Raw genomic sequence first — 22,010 nt, forward strand, 5'->3', positions numbered from 1 at the left:
AGTGCTTACCTAGCATGCACAAAGACCCTGGTTTGATTCCTTGATACAACATACATAGAAAAAAGCTGGTAATGGTGCTGTGGCTCAAGGCTCTAGCCTTGAGAAAGCTCAAGGGCAGCGCTTAGGCCCTGAGATCAAGGCCCAGGACTGGCAAAAAAAAAAAAAAATATATATATATATATATATATATATTCAGAATTACAAATACAGCTTACACTTGTTATATTTGTACAGGACAGTGTTGACCAAATGTTAACATGCTGATTTTCAGGTCCACACGATTCTATTTTGGTTAGAGCCTAGAAATATTCTGATTTTTAGCTTACCCTGTTCCAGTTGATAAGTCAAGATAGCCATTTTGAGCAAGTAATTGGTCAAAATCACAGAGCAACGACTCACCCCCCCCCACAACCCCTGCCAATCCTGGAGCTTGAACTCAGGGCCTGAGCACTGTCCTTAGGCTTTTCTCAAGGCTGATGCTCTAACACTTGAGCCATAGCACCATTTCCAACTTTTCTATGTATGTGGTACCAAGGAATCAAACCTGGGTCTTTATACATGCTAGGTAAGCACTCTATCAGTAGGCCAAACTCCAAGCCTAGAGCTCACTTTCATTCACCATCCCACATAGTCACACCTGTGTTTTTCAATTTATAAAACACATTTCAGTGCAGGGCACCAGTGACTCAAGCCTGTAATCCTAGCTGCTCAGGAGGCTGAGATCTAATGGTCATAGCCAGTCCAGGCTGAAAAGTCAATGAGAATCTCATGTCCAATTAACTACCAAGAAAACAGAGTAACTCAAATGGTACCATGCTAGACTTGAGCCAAAAAACTAAAGGACAGTGTTCAAGCCTTAGGATCCACATGTACACACACAAATACTACAAGCTGTGTGCTTCTGGCTCACACCTGTAATCCTATTCAAGAGGCTGAGATTTGAGGGTCATGGTTAGAACTCAGCCTTAGCAGGAATGTCCATGAGGTTCTCATCTCCAATTAGCCACCAGAAAGCTGGAAATGAGCTGTGGCTCAGTGGTAGGGCACTAGCCTTGAGTGGAAAAACACTGAAGGGCAGAACACAGTCCCTAAATTCAAACCCTAGTACTGGCAGAATAAAGACAAAAACAAAAATAGGGCTGGGAATGTGGTTTAATGTTAAAGTGCTTCCGTGGCATACATGAGTCCTTAGGTTCAATTCCTCAGTACCACATAAACAGAAAAAGCCTGAAGTGGCACTAGGAGTGGTAGAGTGCTAGCATTGAGTAAAAAGGACAGGGACAGTGTCCAGGCCATGGGCTCAAGCCCCAGGACTACCAAAATAATAATAATAATAATAATAATAATAATAATAAACTCCCACTTTAAAAGACAATGACAAAACATAACCTTTAAGTGTAAGTTATAGTGGGAACAATTAGCATCTATCACAAATTAAACTTTTTTTTTTTTTTTTTGGTGCCAGTCCTGGGCTTGAGCTCAGGCCCTGAGCACTGTCCTTGGACTTTCTCAAGGCTAGAGCTCTACCACCTGAGCCTCAGCACCACTTCTGGCTTTTTTCTATGTATGTGGTACCAAGGAATTGAACCGGGGTCTTCATGCATGCTAGGCAAGCACTCTACCACTAGGCCAAACTCCCAGCCCCACAAATTAAACTTTTGACTTGCTTCCACAAATTGGTTTTACAAAGAGATGGTCAAAAGCTCATTAATAAGTGCATAATTCACTTATACAGCTTGATGTGTAGTAGTGAAACTGAGTAAAGAAATCATAATTGAGGCGACCTCTCTGATCCCAACCAGGGAGTTCTCCCCAGAGCATACTCAAAAAAACTTTCCTGTACTTAAAAGAAAAAAATAAAAATAAATTTTCTTCAAATGTTAAAATTGGTCATGTGTGCAACACACCGATTTACTCACACATGCTAATAATTATTCAATGAAAGCACTGTTTCTGATATTCTAAGCATGTCCTTGGGATAGGCACATTCAGGGACTTCTCAAATTACCCTTTAAAGAGAGAAACAGCAGAGCACGTGGGCCGTGCGGCCCGGGGCAAGTCCCCGATCGGCTTCGGGCTTCTTTCCTCCTCGAGGAATCCGGAGATTTCCGCCCGGCTCGCTGTCACCGCGGAGGGCGGCCTGCGGCCCGGAGGCCGGGCGCGCGTGCCGCGCCGCGGGGCGGCCCTCGGGAAAGAGGCCCCTATGCCAGAGGATAAACGCGGCATCCACGGCTTTTTAGCCCCGCTGTTCCGCCCGCCAACATGCCTTTTCAGGCGTGCGGCGGCCAGCGTGCTCCGGCTAATCCAGCGGCCGCCAGAGTGCCGGGACGCGCACGGCGCCACCTAGCCGGCGCTCCTCTCTTCAGCGGCCCGACGCGGAGGCCGCCCAGCGCTGGAAACTCAAGTCTACTCTCGGGCCCAAGTCGGTCCCGGCGGACTTGGCTCAGAGGACAGCAGCACGCCCGCGCCTCCCAAGGCGAGTTTGAATTCTGGCGCCACTCCCACGCCACGTAGGGCTCAGCAGCCCGCCAGACTCGGAAGCGACGGAGAGGCGCAGGCGAGGGCGCGCCGAAGAATAGAGGGGCGGACGGACCGGCGGGCCGGCGGCGCGCGTGCCACGCCCCGGAACCTCCGCAAAGAAAAGAGCTGCGGCGCGCGCACCCGCAGGATCTCCTCATGAAATAGCTCCGCCTCCCTCTTCGTCCCGCGTCCAATAGGAAGAGAGCGGGCGGGACGGCCTCGGTCTGATTCGGAAGAGGGTATATAAGGAGCTGCGAGAGCTTTTCCCGTTCTTTTACTCCGGACTTCCAGCTCTCTCCGCTTTTGTTCGTGATGGGCGAGTCTCCTAGGCCTGCATTCACGCGGAAGTGGGGAGTACGCGATGATTTGAGGCCTTCGGTACTCCCGAGCCACCTCGGAAAGTTGAGCTTAGAGAAATAACTATGGGAACCCGGCGTGTGGGGAGCGAAGTTGGGCCGCCTTTCGCGTAGAGCTGGAGTCGAAGCGGCGACAGGCCTGGCGCCTACTCAGGAAGAGGTAGGCCTCGGGCGCCATGCTGGCCTGCGGCCGCCCGCTACCCTCTGACACTACAGGTTGGGAGGTTGGTTAAGCAAGGGATGTTAATGTGACAGGCTACGGTTTTTCTTGCCTTATTTCAAAGCGAGGTAGGCCACTTTCGCTGCTTTGTTCCTTGGGGACGCAGTGTACTTTCCATATCGAGAGTGGGAGGGGCCTAGTGCAGAAAAGCCCGGTAACATTCATCACCTAATCGTTGGTTTCTTCTCTCCATCCGCCAGGAGAAATGGTGTTTTTCAGCGATTCCTTGCGTCCACTGCAGAGAGTTGAAGGTAAGAGTTAACATTTGTTTGGGTGACATGAAAGTCTACTTAGTTGCTTGAGGGAAATATGTGTAATAGAGCTAGGAATGCCGCTGGGCCACAGCAAAAACAGCACATTGTGTATAAGGTACGATTGGTCTGATTGGAAATAAATTCTGTCCCAAAAAAAAGACTCAGCTGAGAATAGACAAGTAGGTATGAGAACTGTTTCATTTTTGTTCATTTATTTTCTGCCAACAGTGAGGATGCCCATGAGCAGATAAGGGAACACTTGCTCCAAAGTTCCTGGGATACAAGAATACCTGTAAGTGGAAACTGCTTTACAATTACCGGTAACTGTGTCCTTGGTCTTACATGATGAACCTATCCCGAACCTGAATTTCTGTTGAAAAAACAAATTACGGATCTGGCTTCTGAGGTAGACCATTATGGACGCATGCTGAATGACATTTTTAAAATTGATAGCATTGTAATGCTTATTTGTTTTTTCTAGGGCCAGTAACAGGATGCTTTTAAAGAAAACTTGGTGATAAAACATCTGGAAAGTACCTGTGGGAGGAAAGCTTAAAATATTGAAGAATGTGGAGTGTAAACAGATTTTTAAATGCAACTATTGAATCTTGATTTTATGTACAATACACAACTGTATTAAAGTTAATCTTTTTTCCTGACTTGGAAGGATCTAGTAATTTACTGGGTTGCGCGCTATCAGGCTATTTAAATGCCTGATTTGATTGCTACCTACTTAGAGCGACCGAGTCCACTTGACCATTTCTAGTGGATAGCAGTCTAATATTTAGTGCCTGGGCTGGCTTTGAACCTCTGTTATTGAGTCTTTGCATCCTGAGTAGGATTACGGGCATGAACCACTGGCCTCAGCTCTGTACAATTATTTTAATGTTATTTTTACTTTCTAAGAGATAAAGCAGATTATTCTCTGCCAAAGGGTTATAAGCAAGTTACTCTTGAGTAAAGACCAACTCAAGTAGAGAAAATCAATCTAGGTTGGGAGATGAGGATCAAGTTGAAAGCCAGCCTTTGAGCGTACCTCCCCAGGCTGTTCATATTAGTCTTCAATGAACTGTGGTTCAAGTAGTGCAGATCTGACCTTGGGTACAAAAGCTTGGGGACGGTGACCAGGCTTTGGGTTCAAGCTCGGGATCAACAACACAAAGTTGATGCTTGCAGGTTCATCCCTGTATTCCAAGCTGCTTGAGAGGTTGAGACCTGAGAAACATGAGTCAAAACCAGCCTTGGAAGATAGGTCTATAACTTGGCTTTTTTTTCCCCCCCTCCATTTGTAGGGCTTGAACTCAGCGTAGATCACTGAGCCTCTGCTCAAGGTCATCTAGCACTATCACTTGGGCCACAGTGTCAATTCCCAGTTTTGAGCTGGAGAGTGAGGGCTAGGCTGGGAGTTTGGCCTCGTGGTGGAGTGCTTCCCTAGCATGCATGAAAACCCGAGTTAATCACTTTGTGCCGCAGATGGAGAAAAAGGCCAGAGGTGGTGCTGGGGCTGAAGTGGTAGAGCTTGCAGCCTTGAGAAATTCCAAGGACAGTGCTCAGGCCTTGAGCCCCAGACCAGGATTGGCCAAAATCTCAGCCACCTGAGTAGCTAGGATTATAAATGAGCCACCAGGGCTGGGAGTTTGGCCTAGTGGTTACAGTGCTTGCCTGGCATGCACGAAGACCCGGGTTCAATTCCTTGGTACCACATACATAGAGAAAAGCTGGAAGTGGTGCTGAGGCTCGAGTGGTAGAGCTCTAGCCTTGAGAAAGCCCAAGGACAGTGCTCAGTCCCTGAGCCAGAAGCCCAGGACTGGCAAAATAAATACATGAGCCACCAGCCCCTGGCTCACATAATTGAGTGGGAAATTGTTTAATCTTAGAGCACTGTTACAGATGGATTTTTTTTCTAGCTGCTGTGAGATGAGTAGCACCCTCACTACTCCAGTACATGTTTCCCATCAGGATGCTCTGACTTGCTACAGGACCACAACAGTGGGTTAAATGGGCATGAACTAAAAGCTCTGAATCCATTAGCTAAACTAAACCTAAGGTCCAGAGACAGTTGAAGCCAACCTACCCAGAAAAATTCACTGTACTCCATCTCCAAAACAGCCAGCTTAGAAATAGAGCTAGAAGTATGGTTCAAGTGGTAGAGCACCAGGCTACCATGCTGACCCTGAGTTCAAACTCAACTTTCACCAAAAAATATTTTCTTGTCTTGAGTTCATCTATCTTTGGTGTTTTAACAATGACAGAAAGCAATAACACATCCAACATAGTACAATCCAATGAATTTTAGAATTTTATCTTGTCATGATTATTTAAAAGACCAATAGTGGGAAAAGCATTTCAGTACATTTAACATTTTTGCTTAAAAGTAATATTAAACCTATTTTCAGGAATCATTTCATACTTTGTTATGGGAAGTCTCACTGAATGAGACCACTGCTGAGTCAGTGGCTGAGATCTGAGGATCGTGGATTGAAGCCCACCAGAGCAGGAAAGACCATGACGTTTTTACCTCCAATTAACCACTCAAAAGCTGGAAATGGGGAAGTGGTGCTGAAGCACAAGGGGTAGGGTGATATACCGCCTTGAGATGAAGAGCTCAGGGATAACACCCAGGTCCAACAACTGACAAAAAGAAAAAACTGGAGATGGAGCTATAGAGCACTAGCCTTTAGCTCAAAGGATAAGGAGAGTGTACAGACCTTGAATTCACATCCCCGGACCTGCACATACAAGATAGAAAAAAATCCGGCTAATACAATGCTCTAAAATCTGTGAGTGCATGATACTTTAAAAAATGAATTAATGGGCTGGGAGTTTGGCCTATAGAAAAAAGCCAGAAGTGGTGCTGATGCTCAAGTGGTAGAGCTCTAGCCTTGAGAAAGTCCAAGGACAGTGCTCAGGCCCTGAGCTCAAGCCCAGGACTGGTAAAAAAAAAAATTAAAAATAGAAGGAAATGGCACTATGGCGCAAGTAGTACAGCGCTAGCCTTGAACAAAATGGCTCAGCACCTAAGCCCTGAGTTTAGGCCCCATTACAGACCAAAAACATTGTGGGGCCAGGAGTTTGGCCTAGTGATAGAGTGCCTATCATGCATGAAGACCAGGGTTCAATTCCTTGGTACCACACATACAAAAAAATGCCGGAAATGTTGCTGTGGCTCAAGTGGTAGAGCCCTATCCTTGAGAAAGCCTAAGGATAGTGCTTACACCCTGAGCTCAAGCACCGGGACTGGCAAGAAAAGAATTGGATAATAGAGGATACTAATGAAATAACACGTCAAAATTCCAAATAAAGGGAACTTTACAAAACTTGTGCTAATGGTAATCAAGTAGAAAAAGTTTTACTAATAGATTTTATCTAGAAAAAAAGATAATAAAAGTAAATTTATACTTTATTTTTAAAAAGTATGAACCAAGTGCAATGGCTCACGCCTGTAATCTTAGTTACTCAGGAGGCTGAGATCTGAGGATCAAGGTTCAAAGCCAGCCGGGGCACAAAAGGGCCTGAGACACTCCAATTAACCTCCAGAAAACAGGAAGTAGGGCTTGGTTCAAGGGTAGGGTAGTAGCCTTGAGCTGAAATGCTCCAGGGACAGTGCCCAGGCTGAGTTCAAGCCCCATGAGCCACCAAAAACAAAAAAACATGAGATGGCATCAGTGGTTCACAGCTAGCCAAGGCATTTAAGTCTGTGAGACTCATCTCCAATTAACCACCAGAAAACAGAAGCGACACTGGTTCAAGTAGTAGAGTCCTAGCCTGGAGTCGAAGAGCTCAGGGATAGCACCCAGGCCCAGAGTTCAAGTCCCTTGACTGACAAAAAAAAGAAAAGTATGCTAAGTAAGAAAAGTATCTCTCATTGGAAGTTACATCAAGATAAGTCACTACCCTTGGCTCAGATAGAATATATGGCCATGTGTGGGACACTAGAGTATTATAGCATACAGCCAAAATTCTGATATCCTTTCTGTAATCAGTTCTGTTCTACCTTATTCATATTTCTCAACTCAATAAATTATATATCTACCATATCCTCATTAAGAAAATTTCAAAAATAAATTTTTAAAAATTGAATACCTGAGCTTTAGACATTTTTCTTCTTTCTCAAAGCATACAGATTGTGTGTGTTTGTGTGTGTGTGTGTGTGTGTGTGTGTGTGTGTGTGTGTTAATGGGAACTGAACACATCCTAGGCCCTACCACTTGAGCCTCACCACAATCCCACATGGATTTTTTTAATCCAATGCTGAAAGCTACATAATTGTTTTTAATGCTATTGTGGTTTAGATTCAGGGCCTTATTTGGTAGGCCCCTGGAGTCACATTTCATAATTTATAAAATTAAATGGTAACAACCACATAATTAATTTTTAAAAAATTATATTAGCTAAAGATTCCATTGTTTTGCATTTTGTAAAAAAAAAAAAAGGAGGCCATAATGCACTTTCATAGAAGCTTCAAAGAATTCAAGTCTAGATTTTAATGTTACTTTCTTTGTAGTTTTCATAGAACTGCTTATTAAACATAATGCAAACTTCTAAAATATTCCAATTTATATTCTGTGTGTGAATTATCTGTGAGGGGAAAAAAAATGAAAGGAAGAGCCAGACACTGGTGTCTGGCTATTCAGGAGGCTAAGATCTGAGGCTCAAAGCTAAATGGGGAAGAAAAGTCTGTGAGACTCTTATCTCCAACTAACCAACAAAAAGCTGGAAGTGAAGTGGTGGTTAAAGAGGTACAGTGCCAACCTTGAGCACAAATAGCTAAGAGTCAGCACTCAGACCCAGAATTCAAACCCCAGAACCAATACCAAATTAGTAACAATAGTAAATAAATATATAAATAAGAAACCATTTATTTTGTTCTGTTTTGGGGCTGAGGTGAGGCTGAGCATCATGGCAAAGAAATGAAATAGTTTGTTCACTTAATGATTGCCAAGGAATAATGAAAAAGAGCAAAGGACCTATAGCCTATATGCTATTCCAAACAATTGCCCTTTATGTAGTTTTTGTTGGTGGGGGGGGTGTTGTTGTTGTTGTTTTTTCCAGTCCGGGGGCTTGAACTCAGGGCCTAGGCAGTGTCCTTGGACACTTTTTGCTCAAGGTTAGCCCTCTGCCACTTGAGCCCCAGCACCACTTCCAGCTTTTTCTGAGTGTGGTACGGAGGAATCCAACCCAGGGCTTCATGCATGCTAGAGGCACATGGTTTTTCTTGTTTTTGTTGTTGTTGTTGTTATGGTTGTTATTGTTATTTGGGGGCGGTTGGGGGGGTCACGGAGCTCGTTTTAGTTTTTTGCCAGACCTGGGGCTTGAACTCAGAGCCTGGACACTGTCTTTGGACACTTTTTGCTGAAGGTTAGCACTCTACCATTTGAGCCACAGTACCACTCCTGCTTTTCTGGTGGTTAATTGGAGAAAAAAGTCAGATAGTGCTCAGGCCCTGAGCTCAAGCCCCCGGACTGGCAAAAAAAAAGTCTTACGACTTTCATGCCAAGACTGGCTTTGAACCTCGATCCTCAGATCTCAGCCTCTGAGTAGCTAGGATTACAGGTCTGAGCCACCATACGAGACTCCTTGTTCTAATTTAAAATCTGATTTGTGGGGCCAGAAGTTTGGCCTAATGGTAGTGCTAGCCTACTATGCACGAAGACTCAGGCTCTATTCCTTGGTACCACATATACAGAAAAAGTGGAAAGTTGAGCTGTGGCTCAAGTGGTAGGTCTCTAGCCTTGAGAAAGCTCAAGGATAGTGCTCATCCCAGGACTGGGGGGAAAAAATATACATATATATATTGGATTTGTTCAGAAAGACATTGCTTTCTCTTATAGCTTTTTTTTAAAATTGTACATCCCTCAGATATATAGTTAAGGTCAGATCCTCAGATCTCAGCCTCCAGAGTAGCTAGGATTTCAGGCATGAGCGTCCTGCTACTACTGACAATTTTGTCTTTGTTTCTCATTTTTATGCAAAACCCTTAATCTTTTCATGATCATACTACCTAGTTGCCATCTTTGTCCTACTTGAAGGCTATCATTTCCAGATTACTGCTCCTTACACTTTTTGAAAGAAATTAGAATGAAATTGCTGCCTGAAATTGAAGCCATAGTGGATCTGTAGTTAAGAGTGATAGAGCACTAGCCTTGAGGAAAAAAAAAAAACCTCAGGGACAGCATCTTGGCCCAAGTACAAGCCCCAGAACTAGCACAAGACAGTACATTTTTGTATGTGTGTGCCAGTCTTGGGGCTTGAACTCAGGGCCTGACCACTGTCCTTGGGCTTTCTGAAGGCTACCACTTGAGCAACAACACCACTTCCAGCTTTTTCTATGTATATGGTACCAAGGAATTAAACCCAGGTCTTCGTGAGTGCTAGGCAAGTACTCTTTATCAGTGGGCCAAACACCCAGCCAAAAAGAAAAGTTTTTGAGAAGGGTTAAATTGAATTCACTAGAATACCAAAGAAGTTTGTGACTCAAAAAGCTAATAACATCCCTGAATTTATACCAAGTCCCATTTATCTTTCAAGTCCTTTCTATACAACCTAATTACAAGGTTTAGCTTTGGCATTTTCCTAAAAATATTCCCAACCCCCTATCCTGTCATCTCTTAGCAAAATTCCAACTACAGCATACCACTAATCACCTATTTCCTTCAACCAAGTTTATATTCCAAATTTCCACCACTTCCCATTAGAACCATCATATAGGAACCATGTATTCAACATATGACCCAACATATAACAAATGAAATTTGTCTTACCTGTAGTGTAAGACATATTCCTCCTTCACTGCTCTGTAGTACATCCATCTATCCATCCAATAAATATCGATCAGGGTTTATTAGGTTTCTTACAAAATGAATTATAACCTCCTGCCAAAAAAGAAGACATTTGAAGTCTTGACTTGTAGTATTACAGGACATGTCTTTATTTAAAAACTAGGACTATTGGGTTAGGAGTTTGGCCTAATGGTAGAGTGCTTGCCTAGCATGCATGAAGACCCTGGTTCAATTCCTTGGTACCACATGCATAGAAAAAAGGTGGAAATGGGGCTATGGCTTAAATGGTAGAGCTCTAGCCTTGAGAAAGCCCTGAGTTCAAGCCCCAAGACTGGCAAAAAAAAAAAAAAAAGAATAGGACTATTGCAAGTGCAGTTTGTTAAAATGAAGTCCCACTGGTGTAGTCTAAGTTTCTAATCCACTATGCTGCAGTGCTTCAAGCAGGGGGCATGGAAATCGTAGGCACAGAGCATACAACCCTCACTAAAAGTGACTATTGGAGTTATGCAGCTGTAAGCTCAGGAGTGTCACAGATTTCCAAATGCTATCAGAAGTTAGGAATAGACAAGGATGCCAGATGCAGTGACTCATATCTAGCTACTCAAGAAGCTGAGATCTGAGGATCAAGGTTCAAAGCCAGCCCAGGCACAAATGGACAGGACTCTTATCTCCAATTAACCTCTAGAAAACTGGAAGTGGGGCTTGGCTCAAGGGTAGGATTGTAGCCTTAAGCTGAAGAGCTCAGGTACAATAGCCAGGCCCAGGGGTAGGATGGCATCCTTGAGCTGAAGAGCTCAGGGACAGTGCCCAGGCCCAGTTCAAGCCCTGTGACCCACAAAAAAAAGAAAAAGAAAAGGAAGAAAAAGAAATAGACAAGGAATGATTCAGAGAGTGCATAACTGTACCAATCTATTCATCTAATCTCTAGAATGATATTGTTTAAATCTCTTGCTTTAAATTACCTCAGAGTAACATCAATGTAACATCAACCTCTACTGTATTCGTTTACATTTTAATACTGCTAATTCTTTGAGTCTTTTTGTGTGTTCATTTCTTCTTTGCTAGTCCTGGAGCTTGAACTTCAGGGCCTAGGCCCTGTCCCTGAGCAGCTCTAACACTTGACCATAGCTTTACTTCCAATTTTTTTGTGTGTGGTGAATTAGAGATAAGTGGATGTCACCAGTTGGTTGTGAGTTGGAGATAAGCATCTCAGACTTTCCTGCCTGGGCTGGCTTCAAAAAAGGCCCTCATATCTCAATATACTAAGTAGCTAGGATTATAGATGAGAGCCACTGACACCTGGCTAGCATCTTTTGAAGACATATCTTCCATATCAATGTTACTGATCTGCATTGTGTCCTTTTGTGTTAATTTGTCTATTCTTCGTAAACCAGTTTTTGTTGTTGTTTTGTATTTTGTTTCATGTTTTTTTTGTTGGTTGTGAAGCTTGAACTCAAGACCTTGGCTCTATCCCTGAACTCTTTTGCTCAAAGGTATTACTCTACCACTTTGAGGTACAGTGCCACCACTTTCTGGTGGTTTGTTGGAACTAAAAGCTTCATGGACTATCCTGCCCAGATTGGGCTTAAAATGCAATCCTCTGCTCTCAGTCTCCAGAGTAGCTAGTAGCTACGAGCCAGCAGTGCCCATTAGGCCTTGCTGTGTTTTGTTTTCACTCAGAGCATCACTCTTTTTTTTTATTCCCCTGGGGCTCGAACTCAGGGCCTGAACACTGTCCTTGGGCTTTCTCCAGGCTAGAACTCTATTCCTTGAGCCACAGCACCATTTCTGGCTTTTTCTATGTATGTGGTACCGAGGAATCAAACCCAGGTCTTCATGCATGCTAAACAGGCACTCTACCAAACTCCTAGCCCAGACCTGAGACTCTTATCTCCAATTAATCAGTAGAATACCTGAAGTGGGGCTTGGCTCCTGGGTAGGGACGTAGCCTTGAGTTGAGTTCAAGCCCCATGACCCACAAAAAAAAAAAATCTCTGGGACATTTTAGTGCCTGGGACTTTTTAGTGCCCACCTGGCTTTGAACCATGATCCTTAGATCTCAGACTCCTGAGTAGGTAGGATTATAGGCATGACCCACCACATCTGACTGTATGTCTGTCACTTCTTTTCCTTTCTTTTCTTTCTTTTTTCTTTCTTTCTTTCTTTCCTTCCTTCCTTCCTTCGGTCCGTCCTTCCTTCCTTTCTTCTTTCTTTCTTTCTTTTTTTGTTGGTTGTGAGGTTTGAACTCTGGGGCTGGGTGCTGTCGCTCAGCTCTTCAGCTGAAGGCTACCACCCTACCCCTGAGCCTGGGAGTTGTCCCTGAGCTCTTCAGCTCAAGGCTGCCACCATACCCCTGGAGCCACAGCACCACTTCCAGTTTTGTAGTGATTAATTGGAGTGAGTATCTCACAGTCTTTACTGCCCAGGCTGGCTTTGAACTGGGATCCTCAGAGCTCATCCTCCTGAGTAGCTAGGATTACAGGCTTGAGCCACCATGCCCAGCATCTGTCATTTCTTGCTGCTCTATTTCTTTTTTTCTTTTCTTTTCTTTTCTTTCTCTCTTTCTTTCTTTTGTGGGTCATGTGGCTTGAACAGCGCGACTTCCAGTTTTCTAGTGATTAATTGGAGATGAGAGTCTCATGGTCTTTAATGGCCAGGCTGGCTTTGAACCTTGATCCTCAGATCTTAGCCTCCTGAGTAGTTAGGATTACAGGCATGAGCCACCGCTCCCAGCTATGCTGTTCTATTTCTGTAAAGCAGTTATGTTTCCCCACAGGCATGGAATTCCAGTGGACTCCCAATGTATGAGATTTTAGCAAGGATCAAAATGAATACAAAACAAGTGATCTCAGTCTAAGTTAATACAGAAAGGCAAAAAGAAGGTAATGCCATTCTAAGAAATAGCTATGACATCATACCACTATATAGTACTTTTTATTTTTATTTTTTGGTGTTCTGAACTTTGAACTATAGGCCTCACATTTAGAGTAGTGCTCTACCACTTTAATGGCATGCTTTGAACTGTAATCCTCAGATCTCAGCCTCCTAATAAGGATTATAGGCATGAGACATCACCAGGGACTGGCTCCCTTAGCTTTTTCACTTCATTCTGGTATTCTACCATTTGAGTCATAGTTCCACTTTCAACTGGTTAATTGGAGACAAAAGTCTCATGGACTGTCCTGTCTAGGCTGAATTTGAACCATGATCCTCAGATCTTAACCTCCAGGGCTGACAGAATTATAGGTGAGAACCACAGACACTGGACTTTATCTACCCTCTTTTATCTCTTCCACTTAGCTAGTTAACTTTCTACCTAAAAGTTGATAAATCTTAAAGGACTTCTATATGCCATGTTTTCTGCAATCAACATCTATACAAATATATACATATATATTGATTATATACCACATATATATATATACAATTGAATCTATTTTGTGAAAGGTATATTTTTTTCATTTAGTTACATGTAAATTGCCCTATGTTAAACTGTTAATTTAACTACATATTTAGATAATTGTACAAATCATGAAAAACAGTCCACTTAAAAGGTACTTATTTAAAGCCAGGTGCCCATGGCGCACATCCATAATTTTAGCTACTCAAACTGAAATCTGAAGTCCAACTTTTCTCCAGTTAATTACCAAAAAGGTGGTAGTAGACCTGTGACTCAAGTAGTAAAGGATAGCCTGAGACAAAAGTAAAAACAAAACAAAACAACAACAAAAAAACTGGCCAGGTGCTAGTGGCTCACATCTGTAATCCTAGCCACTTAGGAGGCTGAGAGCTAAGGCTCGCTGTTCAAATCCAGCTGGGGCATAAAAGTCTGTGAGAATCTTACCTCCAATAAACCAGCAGAAGACCAGAAGTCTTCTTCTGGCTCAAGAGGTAGAGTGACAGCCTTGAGCTGAAATGCTCAGGGACAGTGCCCAGGCCCAGAGTTCAGTCCCCATGGCCAAAAAAAACCCCAAAAAACAAAACCCCAAAAACCTCAAGAGTAGCACTCAGGCCCTGAGTTCAAGCCAGAGTTCAAGCCACAGTGCTGGCATTCCCCCTTCTCCCCCCACACAATGTGCTTATTTAAAAGAAATACTCAAGGGCCGAGAGAGTGGCCTAGTGGTTAAAGTGCTTGCCTAGCATGCACGAAGACCCGGGTTCGATTCCTCGGTACCACATACATAGAAAAAAGCCGGAAGTGGTGCTGAGGCTCAAGTGGTAGTGCTCTGGCCTTGAGAAAGTCCAAGGACAGTGCTCAGGCCCTGAGCTCAAACCCAGGACTGGCCAAAAAAAAAAAAAAAAGAAATACTCAAGGATTAATTTTTTCATTTCCATTACAGTGGTAAAAATACTGAAAAAGAAACTCAGAGGGCTGGGAGTTTGGCTTAGTGGTTAAAGTGCTTGCCTAGCATGCATGAAGTCCCGGGTTCGATTCCTCGGTACCACATGAGGCTCAAGTGGTAGAGCTCTAGCCTTGAGAAAGTCCAAGGACAGTGCTCAGGTCTTGAGCTCAAGCCCAAGACTGGCAAAAAAAAGTATAGACTTTATGGGCTGGGAGTTTGGCCTAGTGATTAAAGTGCTTGCCTAGCATGCATGAAGACCCGGGTTCGATTCCTCGGTACCACATACATAGAAAAAAGCCGGAAGTGGTGCTAAGGCTCAAGTGGTAGAGCTCTAGCCTTGAGAAAGTCCAAGGACAGTGCTCAGGCCCTGAACTCAAGCCCAGGACTGGCAAAAAAAAAAAAAAGAAAGAAACTCAGAGCAATGGTTCATGCCTGTAATGCCAGCTACTCAGAAGGCTGAGATCTGTAAATCAAAGCCAGCCTCGGCAGGAAAGTCCATGAGACTTTTATCTCAAATCAACCACTAAAAAGCTAGAAGTGGCCAGGTGCTGGTGGCTCATGCCTGTAATCCTATCTACTCATGAGCCTGAGTTCTGAGAATCATGCTTGAAAGATACCCTATGAAACTCTTATCTCCAATTATGCACCTCAAAAACTAGGAGTGGAATTTGGCACAGTGGCTCACGCCTATAATTCTAGCTACTGAAGAAGCTGAGATCTGGGGATTGCAGTTCAAAGCCAGCCCAGACATTAAAGTCCATGAGGCTCTTATTTCCAATTAACCACCAGAAAACCAGAAGTGGCAGTATGGCTCAAGGAGTAGGGCAGAAGCCTTGAGCCGAAGAGCTCAGGGACAATGCCCAAGCCCAGAGTCCAAATCCCATGAACAACAGCAACAACAACAATAACAACAACAACAAAGCTGGAAGTGGAGCCCTGGCTCAAGTTGTAGAGTGCTAGTCTTGAGCAAAGACTCAGGGACAGTGATTAGACCCTGAGTTCAAGCCACAGAATCAGCCCACATACACGAAAATGGTAGTAGTAGAGATGTTGCTCAAGCATTAGCCTTGAGTAGAGAAAGGTAAGTGTCTAAGGCTTAAGATCAAGCCCCAGTACCAGCACTTACATACAAAAAAAGCAATTCAAAGTTTCATCAGAAATAAATTGTTCATATAAATTATGAAACATTTATACCACAAAATTCTGTGCAACTTTTTTTTTTTTGACAATCACAGGGCTTGAATTCAGGGCCTCAGCACTGTCCTTGGGCTTTCTCAAGGCTAATGCTCTATCATTTGAGCCACAGTACCATGCCCAGCTTTTTTTATGTATGTAGTTTGTTTGTTTGGTTTTTTTTGGCCAGTCCTGGGCTTGAGCTCAGGGCCTGAGGACTGTCCTTGGATTTTTGTCAAGGCTAGAACTCTAGCACTTGAGCCTCAGCACCACTTCTGGCTTTTTTCTAAGTATGTGGTACCAAGGAATTTAACCAAGATCTTCGTGCATGCTAAGCAAGCTCTCTACCACTACGTCAAACTCACTGCCCTATATGCAACTTTTAAAGTGAATTAAATATATTTAAATGAAAATGTATCCAATCATGGTGGTACATACCTTTTTGTTGTTGTTGGTGGAACTGGACTTGAACTCTGGGCCTAGGCACTGTCCCTGAGCTCTTCAACTCAAGGCTTCCACTCTGCCACTTGAGCCACAGCACTACTTCTGGTTTTATAGTAGTTTATTGGGAATGAGTCTCATGGACTTTAGTGTTGGGCTGGCTTTGAACACCAATCCTCAGATCTCAGCCTCCTGAGTAGCTAGGATTCCAGGTGTGAGCTACCATGCCCAGCTCCATTAGACTTAATCTCCAATTAACTATCAAACAGCTGAAAGTGGAGCTATGGTTTAAGTGCTAAAACTGTTGACTTAAGCAAAAAAGCTCTGGGAAAGTGCCCAAGCCCTGATTTCAAGGGATAGACAGAACTTGCACAACAAATAAATGAATAAATAAATAAATAGAGACACTGTTCTTTTTATTTATACAATCCCTGTATAGACTCTACTGCTCCTCATAACTTAATGTATCAACTGCCATTGTCAAAATTAGAACCAAATAACTAAAATAAAACTGAGCTTCTACTTGTTTTTATTTGTTGCCAGTCTTGGGGCTTGACCTCAGGGCCTAGGCACTGTCTGAGCTTCCTCTTGCTCAAGGCTAGCACTCTATCCACTCGAACCACAGCACCACTTCCATCCTTTTTTGTTTATGTGATACAGAGGAAGTGAACCCAAGGCTTCAAGCATGCTAGGGAAGCACTCTACCACTAAGCCCTAAGCCGAATTCCCAGCTATGAGCTTCTATTCTTTTTTTTTTTTTTTTTTTTTTTTGCCAACCCTGGCTTGAACTCATTGTCCTTGGGCTTTCTCAAAGTTAGAGCTCTACCACTAGAGCTATTTATGTGGTGCCAAGGACTCAAACTGCTGTCTTTGTGCATTCTAAGCAGGCACTCTACCACTAAGCCAAACTCCCAGCTCCTGAGCCTCTACTCCTATGGGGAATAAAAATCTAAAACTAGTAGAAAAAAATGTATAATATTACTTTAGCATTTAAAAGTTATATTTTAGAGCATTTTTTTTTGCCTTATAGAAAAATGAGCAGACGTCTGGTGCTAGTGGTTTATGCCTGTAATCCTAGGTATTCAGGAGCCTGAGATCTGAGCATGTTGCTTTGAAACCAGCCTTGGCAGGAAAGTCTATGGGAGTCTTATCTTCAAGAAACTGCCAGAAAAGCCAGTGGTGGAGCTGTGGCTCCTATGCAGAGGCTAGCCTTGAGCAAAAAGTTATGGGACAGCCAGGTGTGGGTGGCTTGTGCCTAAGATCCTAGCTATTAAGGAGGCTGAGATCTGAGGATTGTAGTAAAAAGCCCACCTAGGCAGGAAAGTTGTGAAGGTCAGACAGACTCTTATCTCCAATTAACCACCAGAAAACCACTAGTAGGAAGTGGTGCTGTGGCTCAAGTTGGTAGACTGTTGAACTGAAGAGCTCAGGGACAGTACCCAGGCCCAGAGTTCAAGTCCTACAACCAACCAAAATAAAAAAGTTTTGGGACAATACTAAGGTCCTAAGGTCAGGCTCCAGAAGATGGGGTTTCAACATATCATCTTATGAACCTCTTTTTCCTGTTAACATAGTACATTGATTGCATATTTGTTACATTGATAAGCCAGTACTGATAAATAACTCTGAAGTCTTTAGATTGCATTAAAGTGAACTCTTGGAAATTTTTTTTTTTTTGCTAGTTCTGGGGCTTGAATTTAGGGCCTGGGCTCTAAATTCCTCAAGGCTTTCCTCAAGGCTAGCACTCTACCACTTGAGCCACAGCACCACTTCCGGCTTTTTCTATGTATGTAGTACCAAGGAATCAAACCTTAGTCTTTGTGCCTGCTAGGCAAGCACTCTACCACTAAGGCCACACTCCTGGCCCTGCACATGACTTCTGATGGTCAAGTTTTAAGAATTCCTTGTGTATTTAGAAAACCATGCTTTATCATATATGCTTTTTTGCAATGATTTTTTTTGCCTTGCCTGATATATTGGCTTGTCATTCTCTTGATAGTCTTTCTCAAAATATAATTAATTTTTAACATTATTTTGTTACCATAAAAATAGGATGTGAGACTTGATTATTAGTAAGATTGGAATGTATGATTTCCACCACCCCGTCCCCCTCTTTTGCCAGACCTGGGGCTTGAACTCAGGGCCTAGGCTCTGTCCCCTCTCTGTGCTCAAGGCTAGTATTTTACCACTTGAGCCACAGTGCCACTTTCATCTGTTTTTCTGGGTGTGTGGTATAGGGAATCAAACCCAGGGCTTCATCCATTCAAGGTGCCACTGAGCCACACTACCATGACCTTTTGTTGGTCATGGGGCTTGAACTCTGGGCCTAGGCATTGTCCCTAAGCTCTTCAGCTCAAGAACACTGCATGGCTCCTGGAGCCTAAGTGCCACTTCTGCTTTTGTAGTGGTTAATTGGAGATAGGTAGGATTATAGGCATGAGCCACAGTGCCCAGCCCAATGCACTCTTAAGAAAGATTAAAGGCTAACAAGTGCAATGACCTGGGTTCAATCTCCTGTGTCAAAAAAAGAAGACAAAAAAAGGTACAGTTTAAAAAAATGCTAAAAGAGTAAGATAATCAAGTGCTCAATTTCTTTTCTCTTTTTTTCTGTGTTGGTCCTGGGGCTTGGCTTGAACTCTGGGTTTCTGAGCTCTTCAACTCAAGGTTACCACCCTACCCCTAGAGCCTCGTCACTACTTCTGGTTTCCTAGGGGTTAATTGGAGATAAGAGTCTTAGGGTCTTTAGTGCCTGAAGCGATTCTCAGTTCTCAGCATTCTGAGTAGCTAAGATTACAGCCGTGAGTAATCGCGCCCAGAGTTTCTTTAAAGGTCAATTTAGAAAGGCTTACAATAGCTAGATACAGTGACTCATGCCTATAATCCTAGCTACTCTGGAGGATGAAATCTGAAGATCATGAAGTCTATGAGACCTGCATTAAACACTAAAAATTAGAAGTGGGGGGCTGGGGATGTAGCTTAGTGGTAGAGTACTTGCCTAGCATGTGTGAAGACCTGGGGTTGATTCCTCAGTACCACAAATACAGAAAAAACTGGAAGTGGTGCTGTGGCTCAAGTGGTAGAGTGCTAGCCTTGAGCAAGAAGAACCTCAAGGACAGTACCTAGGCCCTGAGTGCAAGCCCCAAGAATGATCCCTTAAAAAAGCCTACAACAAATTTTAAGAGACTGTAGGGAAGCAGGTTTTTTTTTCTTTGCCAGTCCTGGGCTTGGACTCAGGGCCTGAGCACTGTCCTTGGGTTTTTTTTTTTTTTTTTCCCTTAAGGCTAGAACTCCACCACTTGAGCCTCAGCACCATTTCTGGCTTTTTTCTATGCATGTGGTACCTAGGATTCAAACCCCCGTCTTCTCGCATGCTAGGCAAGCACTCTACCACTAGGGCAAACTCCTGACCCCCAGAAGTAGATTTTTTTTTTTCTTTTGGTCATGGGGCTTGAACTCTGGCCTGGGAGCTGTCCCTGAGCTCTTCAGCTCAAGGTTACTGTCCTACCACTGAGCCACAGCCCCACTTCCCATTTTCTAGTGATTAATTGGAGCTAAGAGTCTCGCAGCTTTGTTTGGCTCAGGCTGGCTTTGAACAGTGATCCTGAGATCTCAGCCTGCTGAGTAGCTAAGATTATAGGCATGAGCCACCATGCTCGGCCAAAAGTAGATTTTTAACTTGGGATTTAACAACATTCCGTAGGCAGCCTTAGGAAACTTTATGGGGCCAGGAGTTTAACCTAGTGGTAGAATGCTTGCCTAACATGCACGATGCTCTTGGTTGATTCCTAGGCAATGTATACACTGAAAAATCCAGAAGTGGTACTGTGGCTCAAGTGATAGAGCGCTGGCTTTGAGGAAAGCCCAAGGGCAGTGCTGAGGCCCTGAGTTTAAGCCCCAGGACTGGTCAAAACCAAAAAAAAAAAAAAAGGAAGAAAGTAATTTTATATTCCTGAACTTCTTCCTCTTCTCCTCCTCCCCCTTCTTCTTGTCATGGGGCTTGAATTCTGGGTCTGGGCCCTGTCCCTGAGCTGAGCTCTTCAGCTCTAGGCTAGCGCTCTACCCCTTGAGCCAAAATGCCATTTCCAGTTTTCTGGTGGTTAATTGGAAATAAGAGTCTCATGGACTATTTGTGCCTGGGGTTGGCTTTGAAATGCTATTCTCAGATCTCAACCTCCTGAGTAGCTAGGATTACAGGCATGAACCATTAGTGCCCAGCATTCCTGAAGTTCTGAACTTAAAAAAAAAATTGCCTGGTTCAGACCTATTATTTCCCTTAATTTATATTATTGCTCTACTCTTATCTTGCCTTGGGCATTCTGATTGTTATGTCATCCAGGACTGCTGGAATGTGAACTAGCCAAGTAGCACAGCAGGTACGCTTGGTGGTAAGGGATTTGGGATAATGGAGATACAAGATCCGTACTGACTAGGTTGGTTAGATAGTAACTAACTTTTCCTCTAAGCAGTGATCTATTACCACATCAAATTGCTTATTTGGAGGCACTAGTAAGCATTTCATTCAAATTCTTATTTTTCATTACACACTCTATTGGGTAAAATTAGTATCCATAATTCATCTGAAGTTCAAATGCCGTTGTCTTTCTCGTACCTTGTAAACCGTTACAAAGGGTATCACACAAGGTTTACTTGCCAAGATTCCTGTGTGTGTTTAAAAAATCATACAATTGTCCTCACGATTGTCCTGACCACTCAGCTTTGTGCGGCTTTAAGTTGCTTCAAACTATGCCAGGAGGAGCCCCTTGAGGGCTTGAGAGGCCAGGGACAGAAACGGATTATTGCACAACCCTTCACCCAGAAAATCCGCTTCCAAATCTGGCCTTCGAGTCCTCCGGGCTGCACGCGGCGGCCCGACTCCGTCTTCCAGCGCCGATGGGGTTTCCTCGTTCCAGTCCGAGCGCCCTCCACCCTTCGCTCCAGGTTCGCGCGAAGACCGCGGCGCGCCGGGCCCGGGACTCCCCCGCTGTCCCGCGGGGCGGACGTGGGTCTCCCTGAGCGACTCCCGACGCCGGGCCACTTGGCGGACCTGGGCTCCGCGGGGCTCCCCGCGCTCCCCTCCCCCGCGGCCCCATTGTCTGCCTCGCCCCGCCCCGGGGGACACGTGCGCCCGCAGCTCCCCGAGCGAGGGGAGCGCGGGGTGGCAGCCGCGTGGACTCCGCCGGAGCCACAGCGCGGCCGGGGCGGCGCCGGCGCGCCACCGACTGGTGGGTGCCCTCTGGAGTCGGTGCCGCACTCGGCACCCTCGGTCTGGGACAGAAGAGGATGGGACGGGTGGGGCGGGGCGGGAGGAGCGCGGAGCCGAGCGAAGAGCGACGTGCGCGAGGGGCTGAGGAGGGGTAGGGTGGGGCGGGGTGGGGAGAAGTCTGTCTCCTGACAAAGGAGAACGAGTGGGACACGCCGAGCCGGCTGGCCCGCCCCGCCCGCCAGGGAGCGGGAGGGGAGTGTCGGGGGAAGGGGCGGGCCTTTCATTCACTCTCGGCCCCTGGGCCGCCGCCGGAGCGGAAGGGCGGGGTTTCGCACCCCCTCCGGAGGAGGGGGGCGCAGGGGGCGGAGCCTCGGGCGCGCGTCCCAAGGCGTAGTCTACGTCGTCACGTCAGCGCGGGAGAGAGAAAGAGAGGAGCCGACTCGGCAGGGACTGGGGGACGGGGCCGAGAGAGCTAGCGAGGGTGGGAGTGAGCGAGAGTGCGAGCGAGGAGGGGAAAGGCGGCCACTCGTGCCTGAGCGGCCGCGGAGGACGGAGGGAGCGGTGGGGGAGAGGAGAAGGGCGGGGGAAGAAGAAAGGCCGGCTGGAGAAGGCGGCTGGCGGTGGTGGTAGGGGGAGAAGGAGGAGCTGGCACAGGGCAGGGGCTGAGGGAGTGAGTGAGAGAAGCGGACGCGCGAGGGAGGGGAGGGAAGGGGGGGTCACG

General features: G+C 45.0%; 1 long non-coding RNA gene and 1 other non-coding gene across 2 annotated transcripts; both read left to right on the forward strand.

The window, feature by feature from the left end:
• The first annotated feature begins 2,776 nt into the window (after positions 1–2,776).
• On the forward strand, positions 2,777–3,997 carry LOC150059978 (uncharacterized). Its single transcript, XR_016536416.1, has 4 exons — positions 2,777–3,036; positions 3,297–3,347; positions 3,579–3,642; positions 3,832–3,997. It is a non-coding gene; the product is annotated as an uncharacterized LOC150059978 (long non-coding RNA).
• On the forward strand, positions 3,690–3,758 carry LOC150059979 (small nucleolar RNA SNORD50). Its single transcript, XR_016536544.1, has one exon. It is a non-coding gene; the product is annotated as a small nucleolar RNA SNORD50 (small nucleolar RNA).
• Positions 3,998–22,010: the final 18,013 nt, after the last annotated feature.

Source organism: Megascapheus bottae, chromosome 8 (assembly GCF_031878675.1).
Source record: "Megascapheus bottae isolate mThoBot1 chromosome 8, mThoBot2.hap1, whole genome shotgun sequence".
Classification (NCBI taxonomy): domain Eukaryota; kingdom Metazoa; phylum Chordata; class Mammalia; order Rodentia; family Geomyidae; genus Megascapheus; species Megascapheus bottae.